Consider the following 14,878-nt stretch of genomic DNA (forward strand, 5'->3'; position numbering starts at 1 on the left):
CTTTGCGGGCCGTCGCTCGGAGGGACCAGGGCCAGCCGCAGTCCTGAGAGATTCCCGGCTCTACGGTGTTGCCCGTCGCTGCCCGCCGGTGGGTTTCTGACCGCAACACATTCTGGCACGCCCGGTGGGACAATCTTCGACATCAACCGCGTCGCCATCTACATCTGAGATGGCGGAAGGCACTCCGGTCAAGTACGAGGATCCGGCCGAGGAGCTCAAGAAGAAGCATGACGAGATCAAAGCAGTCCTCGAAGCCGACCTCATCGGCTCTTTTCACGGAACCCGCTCACATGGCATCGGGTGGAAAGGGTTCTCACTGAGCGTGCTCGATGGAGTGGACCTGTCCACCCCGTCGAAGAACGCACCAGGTCGCTGCGTCGGGAGATCAACTTCATGGTGGCTCATTCGCTGCACCGCCATTCCGAGAGCACTGGTGAACACTTTGGAGCGTGTCGCTTTGCGCGTGATCCGAGAAATCATGAGCCATCCGTATTCTCCGTCGGGACCAGCTCGGGGACTTACCAAGGAGAGATGTCACTCCGGGTCCCGTCCACCGCTGCCGTTCGCGTTGGCAGCACCGAAGTGCCGAGTTCATCGGCATACGTCGTCTACAAGATTGGTGGTGACCCTAGTGACTACCAATTCTTACATGAGGCGCCCAAGGAGATCCCCCACGGATACACGTGCGCATACGTGCCGAGCTCGCGATGAATCGGGCACTCTCGAACCAGGCTGCAACGGCGGGGACTTCGGAACAGGCGGGAGGAACGTCGGGAACAGATCTTGAGAAGCGGACGTGGCTAGCTAAGTACGCCACTCCGACAAACCTCCGCGAGCTCAGCTCCTGCGGTTGGCTCAGAGCCGGAAAAGCAAGCATGGCTGGCTAAGTATGCCACCCCGGCGAATCTTCAGAGTTCGACGCCTGCAGCCATCACCGCGGATCAGATTTGTACAATTCTGAAAGACCAGTTCGGCATGATGCCGAAAAGGAGGACAATCGGCTATTCCAAGCCGTACCCCAATGAGTACGAGTTGATCCCGCTACCACCCAAATATCGGCTCCCTGATTTCACCAAGTTTAATGGATCGGATGGTTCCGGCTCCATCGAGCATGTGAGCCGATATTTGGCACAGGCTGGGCACGATCTCAGCATCGGACGAGCTGCGTGTGAGGTTCTTCGCACGGTCCCTCACGGGGTCGGCTTTCGGGTGGTACACATCGCTGCCACCAAACTCAATCCGGACTTGGAAGCGGTTGGAAGAACGAGTTCCACGTGCGGTATCACTCGGAGGCTTCCGAGGCTGGCATTGCCGATCTAGCACAAGTACGACGAAGCGCGGGGAAACGGTGGCAGAATACGTCCAGCGCTTCGGGACCGTTAGGAACCGATGCTATTCGGTTCATGTAAGTGAAAAAGAAGCGGTCGAGTTGGCGGTGGTGGGTCTCTCATCATCGATCAAGGACGTGGCCTCCCAAGCGAGACTACCCTTCACCGGCGCACATGGTGCGAAGCCGTCGGCATATGAACAGCGCCACCCGGATGTTTACCGGGATAAATTCAAGCGTGCGGTGGTCCTGGTTGAGGCGGATGAAGATGAAGGTGCTGCGGGAGATCAAGAGGTAGCAGGTGGCTGAATGGACTCGGGGGCAAGCCCCGTGTCCTGTAAATGGGTTAAGCCACAAGGTCCTCCAAAAGGGTTTGACTTCGACGTGACCAAAGCTGAGCAGATTTTTGACCTCTTACTCAAGGAGAAGCAGCTAAAGTTACCCGAAGGCCACAAGATCCCCACGGTGCAAGAGCTGAACGGAAAGCCATACTGCAAATGGCATAACACGTTCACCCACGCCACCAACGACTGCAGGGTGTGGCGTCAACAGGTCCAAATGGCGATAGAACAAGGGCGGCTAATTTTCAGCCGAGTACGCCATGAAGGTCGACACACACCCCTTCCCCGCCGTTAACATGGTGGAGTATACTTACCATGGAGGGTGCCAGCCAGGATTCTCGTGCAATATCAACATGGTAGGACACTGGGCACCACTGCGGTAAGGACGGAGATGAGGGCAGCTGCTCTCATAGCAAGGACACGAGAGGAAGCCGCTCCACGCGATCGGCTCCGTCACGATGGCAAGCGCTACATCACGAGAGGGAGAAGTGAGGAACGTAAGATATCGGCGACCTCTCTCGATCACCTCCTCAACAAGTACGTGGGTCAATACGACCAACGCCGGCGATACAACGACGATGGTGAAAGAGATCGTACGGCTAGGGACGCCGGGAGACACCGTCGGCATGATCGCGACGAGGAGCGATATGAGCGCCACGCCAAGGAAAAGTCGAGAGAGCAAGACGACGTGGATAGGCACTGGGACTGCCCCTTCTTCAGACACTGCTGGGATTCAGGAATGAGCCGATTGCCCACAATCGCAATTGCCCAGAATGCAAACAAAAGAAGAAGGATGCAGCTAATGTGTCCGTGTTCAAACGTCTAGGGCCTCTCCCGCCTCGGAACAAGCATGTTGAGTCCGCTCGGGTGGAAGATCTCGAGGAACTAGAGGACGATGATGAAGAAGAAGACAAGTATCATCGGCCAAGGTGGTGCCCTGATGGGCTCAGCCGTTCCCAAAAGCGAAGGGTTCAGCGTCTACGTGGGTTGGAGGAAGCTGAAAGGTTATACCTGCACACGTTGAGGAAGGCGCGGCCTGATCTGGCCGCTAAAATTCAGCGAACCCCGGACGAAGAAGGTCGGCCACAAAGGAAAGAGTGGCGCCCCGGACAAAAGAAAGCCGACGATGAGACATCGGCCGGCACGAACATGGTGTTCATCCTTCCAACGGAGTTTAGTGCTCCAGGATTAGACGAAGCACACTGTGGCACAACTTGATCTGCGGCCCACGGCCGGTCATCTTTGAGAAGCCACGAGAGAGAAGCTACGAGCATCCGAAGGCCCTGTACTTGTGAGGTTACATCAATGGGCAGCTCTGTCAACAAGATGTTGGTAGACACCGGAGCGGCGATTAACATTATGCCATACTCCATGCTACGTCGGTTGGGACGCTCTAGCTCGGATCTGATCAAGACCAATGTGACACTGAGCGATTTCAACGGCCAAGCATCTGACGCACAAGGTGTTCTAAACGTGGATCTGACCGTAGGAAGGAAAACCGTCCCTACGACGTTCTTTATTGTCGACGAGCAAGAGCTCCTATGCTGTCCTACTAGGGAGAGATTGGATCCACGCCAGTTGTTGCATTCCATCCACGATGCACCAATGCCTAATACGAGTGGGATGGAGATGAAGTAGAAGTCGTCCACGCAGATGATTCAGCCGAGATTTCAACGGCTGGCATGAATGTTTGGGAGACATCAGGCCAAGAGCCACTCTCAGGCATCAATTTGGACGACTACGAGCGCATCGACGTGACAAAGGACGGGGTTAGGCTGGTTTTATCCACCGGCCTGACCGTGTAACAAGAGCAACATCTATGGACAAACATGGCGATGCCGATCCATGTGATCGGCCCCAAGGATCTATGGAGGAACATTGCAAAACCTTCATTGAGCAATTTAACATGGAGGCCGATTCCAGCAATCGGCCAAAATTATCTTCACCAATCATTCTGCCTGGGTTCAACGTAAATCTAATGGGCAATGGGTTTGCGTCGGCTGATGAGCTGGAAGAAATCCACACTGGTCCTAACAGAGCCGACGTTCACATATAGTGCCTTGGCTAACCACAGAGCCGATATCAGCAGTTACCTGGCAGAATCGGCTCGGGGGGCACCTAATCAGATGAACATGTGCGATACATGTGCAGTGAAAACATTGGGGGCCGATAGGAAAAATCGGCCCGTAAAAAAAAACAAAAAAAAAATTCGCATGATATGCAGCCGATGCACGGACATCGACTTAAGGATAGAAAGCCGATGCTTAGCCATCGACTCAGGAGGTACAGGTGTTATAAACAGAGGCTCAAGGGAGCGGTTGTCGAGTTACAAGGATGAACTCCTTCTCAAGACTTCCAACTCCTTCTGCAAATCTTCGAGTCCAGCAGTGCCAGTATAAGCGTGCAGATCAAGATCAAGGGTAAGTCCAGCAAAGAGAGCACACCTATCTGTGACGTTTTTGCCTGGGGTGAACCAAGGTGGCGACTTGGTTGATGTCATGTTCAGAGGTTGTTACGTCCAGAGTTTTGGAGACCACCAGAAATTCAAAACATCCTCACCGGAAGTTACATCAGCCTGCCGAAGATGATGAGCCGATCTGATCAGCAAGACGCAAGAATTGAACTGGAGAAGCTCGGGGGCAGCTCACCCCGAAGGTTCTCTCCTCGCGGGAGCCGATTTTGTTGAAATCGGCTGGCTCGCATTATAATTTGGAAGCCGATGGTGGCACATTTGGCTGGCTCACTACTTTTCTCGCCTTGACCGAGGCTCGGGGGCAGCTTGCTCGAAGGACCCTTTGCTATAGGAAGCCGATTTGGTTGAAGTCGGCTGGCTCGCATCTCAACTTTTTTGAGGAATGGTTGCTGCGGGAAAACGGAGCAGGATTTCAAACATCGTCGTAGATTATCGAAAGAAAATTTGTGGATAAGTGATGCCCGTCCTGCGGAAGTATCGGCTCCGGCCTCCGGGTTGATTCAGCAATGGGCCTAGAGCTCTCCCGAAGGCAAAGGGGATTTGGAAAAGAAGGATTCGGCAGGAGAACGTCTGGAAACCTAAGGTTAATGATGAGACCAGGCATTATTTCAGGAGTTTTGCCATTAAATCTAACGCTGCGCTCAATGGCCGCGGTTTGGACCTGTTCGGTTGGAAGTTTGGGGATCTGAGTTTGAACAAGGTTCGCAGGTTACCGTTTGAGGAGGTGGCTAAATTGGTCTATCTCAAAATTTATCGTAAGAGGCCGATGCGTTGCCATCGGCTCATTGAGTGTTGATCAAATTAACAATCAAGTACGAAAGGAAATCGGCAAAATCAAGTTAAAGAAAAGTCTTCTTCATTAATAAGGGAGGATTCTTACAATGAAGAGCCGATTACTCAAGAAAGGAAGAACAAAAGAAGAGCCGGTTGCTCGGGGACTACTAATCCTACATTGCTAATCCTCGCTAGCGTCATCGTCGGCATCGGAGTTGCCGTCGGCGCTACTTCCGGAGAATTCCTCGTCGTCTGCTGCCCCGACCTTCGGCCGGAGCTTCTTCTTCCTCGTCATCATCATCATCCTCGCTGTCCGCCCAAGCGCGGAAGCGCTTCGTCGGCGGGTACCCAGCGGAAGAGGAGGAATCATCCTCCTCCTCCTCCTCTTCTCCTTCCTCGTCATCGTCATCGTCCTCGCTGTCCGCCCACATGCGGGAGCGCTTCGTCGGCGGGTACCTGGCGAGAGGAGGAGGCATCTTTCTTCTCTACTTCTTTTCCTTTCTCCTCCTTGTCGGAGGAGATGGGGTTTGCCCGGAGTGGAGGTCGTCTTCACTCTTGCTCTTCGGCGAAGTTTGGAGGGGGAGGCCCGAGGAGGAAGAAGAAGAGGAAGACATTGCTACAGGGAAGAGGGTTTTTTGGGCGCTGGTGGACAGAACAAAGCAGGGGGATGAAGTGGCGAACCGTTCGGCACAGATAAATAAAGGGGGTGTAGTGGAGATTTAATGCCATGACGGTTCTCGAGGACATGATGCCGAAATTATTAATTCGTGCAGAGAAGCCAAGGAGGCGAGGCGAAGTGATGGAAGATTCTGCGGCAGTTCTGCTCTGCCACGACATGACCCGACGAAGGAAAAGCGTAATGATTTTGGAAATGTCATTTCCAAAACCAGGGGGCATGTGTTATCACCAGAATTTGACCGGATCAGAGGTGGGCCACGATTGAAGATGGGCTTGAAGAATATACGTAGAAGAAATACATGAATCGGCCTTCCATACCAAGTTTGGGCTAGTTTGCCCGTGTATCTGTAACATAGTAGGATACGTGTCGTTTAGAAGTTAGAGTTTAACCCGTGCACGGTTAGGTGCACGCCTGAATTAGAAAGTCCCCCGGACTATAAATATGTATCTAGGGTTTATGAAATAAACAACAATCACGTTCACCACAAACCAATCTAGGCGCATCGCCAACTCCCTCGTCTCGAGGGTTTCTTCCGGGTAAGCACCATGCTGCTAGATCGCATCTTGCGATCTAGGCAGCACACGTTTATTCGTCATTTATGCGTTGCTCGTACTGAAGCCTTTTTTATGGCGAGCAACGTAGTTATCATAGATGTTTTAGGGTTAGCATTGTTCATCATATCATATGCTATCGTCGTGCAACCCTTAGGCATCTAGCCGCCCTTACGCCTATCTTGGGTGTAAGGGCGGCACCCCGCTTGATCATTGTTTAGTAGATCCGATCCGTTATGATTGCTCCTTGTTCTTCAAGGATTAGTTTAATATCCGCATCGTTAGGCCTTACAAACGGGTCGAAGGATCCAAGTGGCGCGTAGGGTGTAGTTTGCTAGCCCTAGACAGGATGTTCCGAGGATCAACTTCGTGTTGGTTTTTAGGCCTTGTCTAGGGTCGGTTTACGATCACCGTGCGTGGCCGCCGTGCTCGATCACGAGTAGGATGTTCCGATTGTGCGGTGAAAACCCCAAATCATAGTAGGTCGCTTTAGCTTTATCTTGATCAAGCAGGACCACCATCTGATCGTACACCTCGTACGCATCATGGGTGGATCGGCTCTTTGAGCCGATTCACAGGACAACCTAAGAGCCGATCGAGGCTCGTATTTAATGTTTACGTGTATGCCATGCAGGAAACTAAGCGAGGCATCATCCAACACCTTCCTGACCAGGTATAGGTCAGGTGGCACGCCCTTGCATCAGCATCGGACGTGCATGCCGAAGGCTTTGCGGGCCGTCGCTCGGAGGGACCAGGGCCAGCCGCAGTCCTGGGAGATTCCCGGCTCTACGGTGTTGCCCGTCGCTGCCCGCCGGTGGGTTTCTGACCGCAACACCTTCTTCGTTTATTTTGGTCTTTCTTTCATTTTAGTCACTACACACTCGGGGGCGGTGCAAGCGAGCCTGGCGGGAGAGAGGAGGGAGCGGAGGAGGAACCGGATGAAGACCACTTTCATCGCAATGATGCTCGTAGTGACTCTCGTCTATTTATACCTCGAGATGATGAACTTTGTATGAATTAAGACTTGTATATAAAAATTTGACACTTGGCACTATATATGTATCTTAATCGGCCTCTAAGTAATTTTGAGGGCGCAAATAAGCCGCATAACATAAGAAAATTGATTACAAAGTGCGGACACCATGCCAAAAACACCAACACCAAAAAAAAGGAAAAAGGAGGAGGGAGGCCAGCCTCGCCAACCAACCAAACCGTCTCCTAGTAGCTGACACCTAAATTGACGATTATCCTGGTCTAGCAAGTCAATCCACACCATCGAAAGGCAACTTAGAGTCGAGTCACACAATCCAATTGGAGGGTCAACAGTCACTAGTAGAAAAAGGGCCTTTAGTCCCGATTCACAACGGGCTTTAGTCCCGGTTGTGCAACCGGGACTAAACAAGCGCGACTAAAGCCCCCCCCTTTTAGTTCCGGTTGCTTACGAACCGGGACTAAAGGTCCATCCACGTGGAAAAAAAATCGGGTAATTTTATTTTTTTCTAATTTTTTCACTCCACTTTTTTTCTATTATTTCAGTTATTTGCATAGTTTAGTCTCTATCTCTAACTACACTTATCTCTAGTCAAATTACATACTCGTGGTCAAACTTCCCGCTCGGTCACCCATCCTCCCACTACTCTAGCACTAGCACGCTTAACTTCCGAGTTCCATCTCGTTCCGCATCCAAGTGCTTCACGCACATGTATGTGATAGTAGTATCATATCAATCCTATTAACATGTTGGTCGATGTCACATTTCTTTATTGTTTGAATTTCAACTAATTCTTTTAATAAACAACCGTAATGATGTAATAATAATCTTGAATAAATAAATAAACATTAACTTTTTAATTTGTATTATTTTTAATTTTTTAATTAATTTATTTATTTTTTGCCAAACATAAAACCTAAAAATTTGAAAATCTAAAAATTGGGTAAAAATTATAGTAATCTTTATGCTGGATGCAATTAAAAAAATATTTTTAAAAAAATAAAAAATCCGTAATTTATAGCAAAAACTAAAATCTTCCTGCTTTCGTATTTGTTAATTTTCGACGTCGTATGCAAAAGTTAATGCGGTTTTACCATTTTTCAAACCTTTTTTGCAAAAAAAATGAAAATTCAAATTTGTTAATTTTCCCTAATAGTAGGTTGCATAACATACAAGAATCTGAAAACATTTTATTTTTTGAATTTTCTATCATTTTGTTTCCTATTTTACGATGTTAACAAAGGCGATCCACGGGGGGGGGGGTGGTGGTGTGGTGTGAAGGGTGCGTGGAGAGTAAAAAATCTGGAAAAAGCTTTAGTCCCGGTTGGGGACCCAACCGGGACTTGCCCTGGCCGGAGCCCACCGTAGTCTTTTAGTCCCGGTTTCCCGAGCATTAGTCTCGGTTCACCAGCAGAACCGAGACTAAAGACTCCATTAGTCCCGGGTCAAAGTATTTGGGGACTAATGGGTTGGGATGGAAGGCCTTTTTTCTACTAGTGAGTTAATCCTGTGAGGGTCTGACCACAAGAGGCAAAGCCACTTAGATGCGAGGCTCCAATTTGATGTCCTCGAGGAGGCTACAACGATGAGAGGGGCGGTTCCATAGCCGGATATGGGGGATACTCGGATAAGAGATTTCTTGGCAAAGCAAGTTTCCTAGAGCTATCGATGGTAATATATGCCAAAAATTCAAGCACATGAAGGGCATACCGTAGAGATTAATACATTCTAAAAATACTAGAATACCTTCAACTTTAAGTAGGTTTAGCACCATTAGTGCCATAAAAAAGAAAGTTGCACGAAAGAGGATCTTAAGAAGCATTGTATAGCACTTGGCTCGGAGTTTTCAAAACACTATTCTGGCTAATCTCATGACATAACAGATCTTTAGTCTTTCCTGACAAAATCCGACAACTTGGCCAGCCAGAGGAGATACCGGCGTCGGTCCGTGCTGATCATGTGCTCGTGCAAAATCTTTGCGTTCAAGGGAGTGATCCCACGCAGCTCCAGATACTTGTAGAGTTCCTGCTGCAGGTTCTCTTCTAGCTCACTGCATGCACCAGATTAGATCGACAAACAATAATCAGCAGTGATTGACGCAAGATTTCTTAAATTAAATGAATTAAACTAGCTACATAGCTAGTGATTAGCTAGGGTTAATCTGCATCTTCAGTCTTACCTGAATTCATACTCCTGGTCATCTACATCGTCCTCTAAAACAGCCGCAGCAACCCCTGACATCGGCTGTTTCATGGATAAGGCGTCGATCACGACCCTGTCTGGATAAGCGGTGCAAGCGAATTCGAGGCTTGAGCCATCGTCCTTGGAGACGGTGACCGTGAGAGGAAAGGTTTGTTCCTGTGGGCTGTTCTCGCCTTGGTCTTCCTCGTCGGATGATGATGTATTGTACCCATCTGAAGATGACGAGTCGTCCTCCTCATCCTGGTCAAGCGTGGACATGGAAACCAGGACCTCGATTTGCTCCCCTCTCAAACTTCTCGTAAGAGTAATGTGGGTAAACACATCGTCTGTTTTGTTGATTTTGAAAGGGAAGTCGCTCGGAATCTCCTCAACCTGTTTATAAGAGGATGGAAAAAACATCAGTGTGTCAACAATGACAGTGCATGCACATGTTTGCCCTCTTGGGCTTGACGATCCAGAAAATTAAGTAATTACTTCCTCCGTCTCGGTTTAACAGGCACGCACGTTGTTTAAGATCAACTTTGACCATTGATTTGGTTAATAAAATATAAATTTTATGTCTACAAAATCTATATTATTAGATTCGCATGCAAAAAAACTTGTCAATGATATATTTTTTGTGATGTATATTTTATATTTTATTAACTAAAATAATGGTTAAAGCAATTTTTTAACTACGTGCGCGCTTGTTAAACCGGGACGGAGGAGGTAGTAAGAAACTGTTAATTAAGCGTATACGTACGCCAAGAAAATAAACCTCTACGGACAACGAAATCAATCGTATATACCCAGAGGACGAATTGGACATGTGATCAATCTATTGGCAGGACCGAACGGAGATTGGGATTATAGGACTAGCTAGCAGATTCAGGAAGAATTGATCGATCAGCGGCCGGGGCAAACGTACGTACCGGGCTGCGGTCGTGGGACTGCAGGGTGGATTGGATGACGCCGATGAGCTCCCCGTCGTGGGTGGCGGTGCGGAGGGCATCGGCTTTGACGCGGTACGCGGCGGCCATGGCGCGGTAGGAGGCGGCCTCCGCGCGGAGGGCGTCGATGGAGGAGGAACTCATCCGCCTTAGCGATGCAGTGGCGGCCGCGGGGCGGAACAGCGCTGAGGCGCGGCGGGCGACGGCGGCAGCGAGGAGAGACATGGCGCGTAGTAGCTCGGAGCGACAACGGAGAAGAATAGGAGGGCTTTAGGTGGGTTTTGTCACGCGAGGGTTATGTTGGCCGGTACCTGTCGTGAAAGCCTAATGTGGTTGGTTCAGAAAGAAAGGAGTTTGAACGTTCTTATTCTCTACGTACGTACAGTTTCGCTGAAATTACACTGCAGGGTTTTTCTTCGAATACAAACTGCAATTGTTGTTCTAAACATGTCTCTTCTTTCTTTTGTTCCTGAAAAGGCGGCGAGTTCTTTCATGAGAGAGACTGTGGCGCTTTATTGATCAAATAACATTAGGTGGTACACCACTTTCGTGCAAAAATTCCAACGCCAACTTGTTGGCTCCATGTTCTTAAATCCGAAAGATCGCTCTCTATATATTCACAAACAAAAAAAATTACAAGAATTGAAAATAGAATAATTACCAGCATGGGAGGAGCCCGTGCACTAATAGAAAAAGGGCCTATAATCCCGGTTTATAAGGGCCTTTAGTCCCGGTTTTGGAACCGGGACCAACCATCCGGGACTAAAGGTCCTCCCGTTTAGTTCCGGTTGTAAAACAAACCGGGACTAAAGGTCCCGCCACGTGTGTTGTTGGCGCGCGTCGGGACTAAAGGTTATTTGTTAATTTTTTAATCCATTTTTTATGCCCAATTATTTCTCGCTCCTCCTTTTTTTCTATTTTTTTCAGAATTTCTAGTATTTTAATTATTTAACTAGTTTAGTCTCTAACTACACTTAATCTCTAACTACACTTATAATCTCTAGTCAAATTACTTACCCGTGGTCCAACTTCCCGCTTGGTCACCCATCTTCCCACTACTCCAGCACTAGCACGCTTAACTTTCAAGTTCATTTTCCATCCCGCTTCCAAGTGCTTCGCGTGCATGTTGTGATAATAGTATCATATCAATCCTATTAACATGTTGGTTGATGTCACACTTATTTATTGTTCGAATTACAAATAACTATTTTAATAAACATAACTAATGATGTAATAACATGTTGTGATAATTATATTATAATTTTATTTTTTATAAATATTTTTTTAATTTGTATTATAATTGTTCTTTAATATAAAAAAATTAATATATTTTTTCCAAAATTTTAAAATCTAAAAAATTGGCTAACTTTATGGTTAAGTAATAGTAATCTTTATGCATGATGAAATTATTAATTTATATTAAAAATATAAAATCATGAATTTCTGGCAAAAACTAAAATCTTCCTGCTTTCATATTTTTATTTGGAATTTTGAGAATCTAAAAATTGGCTAATCGGGTAAACCTAGGTGAATTCGGATGTAACTTTTTCCCACGATCATTTTGATATATTATACGTTTTTTTTCGATGTCGTATGCAAAAGTTAATGCGATTTTACCATTTTTCAAACTTTTTTTTGCAAAAAAGTGAAAATTCAAGTTTGTTAATTTTCCCTAATAGTAGGTTGCATAACATACAAGAATCTGAAAACATTTTATTTTTTGAATTTTTTATCATTTTCTTTTCTATTTTACAGTGTTAAAAAAGGCGATCCACGGGGGGTGTGGAGGTGCGTGAGGATACCATTGTTATTTTATCTACTTCGTCGTAAGCTAATAAAGTAACTGTCTGTTATTAGTTCCTGCATGCTATCGCTCTGCCATCCTGCAGTACAAATTTATTTGAACTCGTCACAGCAGCTACTTCCATCATAATTTTGTCTGCCATCTGATTCTTCAAAAGCTGCAATATTAACTTGTTTCTCTTAATTGGCATGGAGCTCACATATAGAATGGTGAACATATTGGTGTGCATTCCCTCTTCTACAAGTTCACATGTGATCCCACTATATTCCGTTTCTGGTCCATCCTAAGCCGTAGCATTAACTATCCTCTATGTGTTGCTCATTACAACTTTATATCCCGAAACAAATTGATTTGCATTCCCTTATCTAAAAGTTTATGAGTGATGCCATTATAACTCCTATCTGTTTTATTCCTAGATATTATAGTAACATCCTGGTATTATTTAGTTCATGGCCAATTTTAAGTAATTGCACATGTTGGTTCGCATTCCCTGCTCTATAGCTTTTGGCATCGTAACTTCTATTTTTGATTTACATTCCCTACTCTGTAGATCTAGTCATCATGACTTTATCTTGCTCAGTCGTTGTAAGGGTATTTTACCCTTATCCATTATTTTGGTTACAATGACACCGTGCTAGAGTATTTGGCCTAATACATGTTTGTAAGGATAATCCCAGGTATTAGCCAAAGAGGCATAAATGGTGTATCAAGGAACAAGAAGGCTAAAGGAGACCCCCCCCCCACTTTGACAACAATCAAAACGGGTTCTCCAGCAGGCAGCCGGTCATAGGCCCGGTTGGACCGGCCCGTGTGACATAGGCATCCCAAATGGGCCTGCCAAAGATAGTACCCGGGGTTTAATGAAGGCCCACTACCCGAAGAATAAGAAGGTTCGAGAGCCCAAGATATATTAAGGAAAGTAGAGTTGTAATAGGAAGTGTTGTTTGTAATCTGGCGGGATGAGTTAGAAACCGTCCCGGACTCTGTAACTTGTACAAAACGAAACCCTCGGCTTCACCTCTTATATAAAGGGGGAGTCGAGGGACGAGGAGATCATCGAATCATTGTTCACAAACCCTAGTTTTCGTAATCGTCGAGTACTTTTCGGCTGAAACCTTCGAGATCTACTTGCCCTCTACTTCTAACTAAACCCTAGCCTATAACCCGTAGGCATTGACAAGTTAATCCCTTGTCAATTGGCGCCGTCTCGTGGGAATTAGAGGCGTAAGGATCCGATCTCGATGGCACGTTCAAGATCTTCGACATCGTCAACCGGAAGCAACACTATGGATCGAGGTAAACAGATCGGCTGCTGGTCTTGTTGATTTTGTTCCTCACCCACCCTCCCGTTTGGATGCATATGCGTATCTGGCGGAGCCCATGGAGATGACGTTCGGAAGGTTTCACTTTCGCGTCGAGAAGGAAGGATCGTATCGTGTCGAAATTCCGATTTCGTCGGGATCGTCGGCGGTCGATTCCGATTTTTCAAGCTATGCATCGTCAACCGAGTCGGAAGAAGAAACTTCGGCAACATGTTACGTCAGCACTCGAGCAAGAGAGAAACTCGCCAAGATCTTCGACGACACATCGTTTGAGTCATCTCGCGGACTCATATATAAGCGATGGCTCAAGCAATGTCGACAGATTACGACTTCATCGACAAATCTATCACAGTGGGCAAGGTCTTCATCAATCTCAACAATGATGTCACCAAACCCAACATAGATCCGAGTACAAAATATCATCGGATTTATGCTATCGAAAATCAAGAGGAAACATCGGAGGCTTTCGACGATTTGGGTAATCCCTATGTTGATCCCTCGGATCTAAGGAGAGGTATGGGCACTAAATATGTCGGGCCCACACCACGTGTCGAGTGCAACTTCCACAAGCGGCCCGGGATAGAGCCGCAAAAGCCTTAGATGGTTCGGAGCCAATGACGACAACGGCTACGGCTCAAGAACCGCAAGCTTATCAATATAGGCTCGCACGAACCGCCGGAGAAATAGAAAAACGGACGAGGCTGAGTTGAACAGGAGAAAGGAGGCAGCTTCTGCATCCAGCAGGAGAAGGGCAGATCTAAGTCGACAATCTAGAGTTTCGGATGATAGCCATATATAGGGAGGCTCGGAACAGAGGAAGATCAAGGTTACAACACATACCCGAAGCAGAAAGAGAGCACTTAGTTCAAAACCTCGACATGTCCTTTATGTCGATAGATACAAGAGGAAACATTATCCCTAAGACACCGTAAGCTGGGTACATGGCGACACAAGCTTATATCCTCGCATCTAGGCCACCCCGGGTGATCCAAGAGAAACATTATACAATATGGCGTTAGCGGGGGTTGGAGCTATGGGGACAGCGTTTGTATCAACGCCTCCCGAAGGAACGGCAAGGCAAAATAGTCCACGACCTGCGACGAAGCAACGGCGGCAGTCCATGAAGGACCAAGTGGAGCAAGAGACACGAGGGCACAAGCAAGGGTCGATAGAGCAAGGCAAAGCGAAGGGATCATCGGCAATCCCCGGAGCTTAACGACGAGTATATGTGCGGCCTGCCGTGCTTCACAAGGAGAGTACGAAAACTCGAGTCCCTTCGGGATTTAAGTTGCCTGATCACTTCAAAAAATTCGACGGCTTGCAAGATCCAGAGGATTGGCTAGTTGATTACCTCGAGACGGTGAAGTTAACTGGAGGGACTAGGGCAACAGCCATGCAAAGTATTCAGGTGCACTTAAGTGGAGCCGCACGATCTTGGATCAAAAAGCTTCCGCCAGGATCTATCGACAACTCGGGAAAGTTTTG

The sequence above is a fragment of the Lolium rigidum genome, chromosome 6 (genome assembly GCF_022539505.1).
Source record: "Lolium rigidum isolate FL_2022 chromosome 6, APGP_CSIRO_Lrig_0.1, whole genome shotgun sequence".
Taxonomy (NCBI): Eukaryota; Viridiplantae; Streptophyta; class Magnoliopsida; order Poales; family Poaceae; genus Lolium; species Lolium rigidum.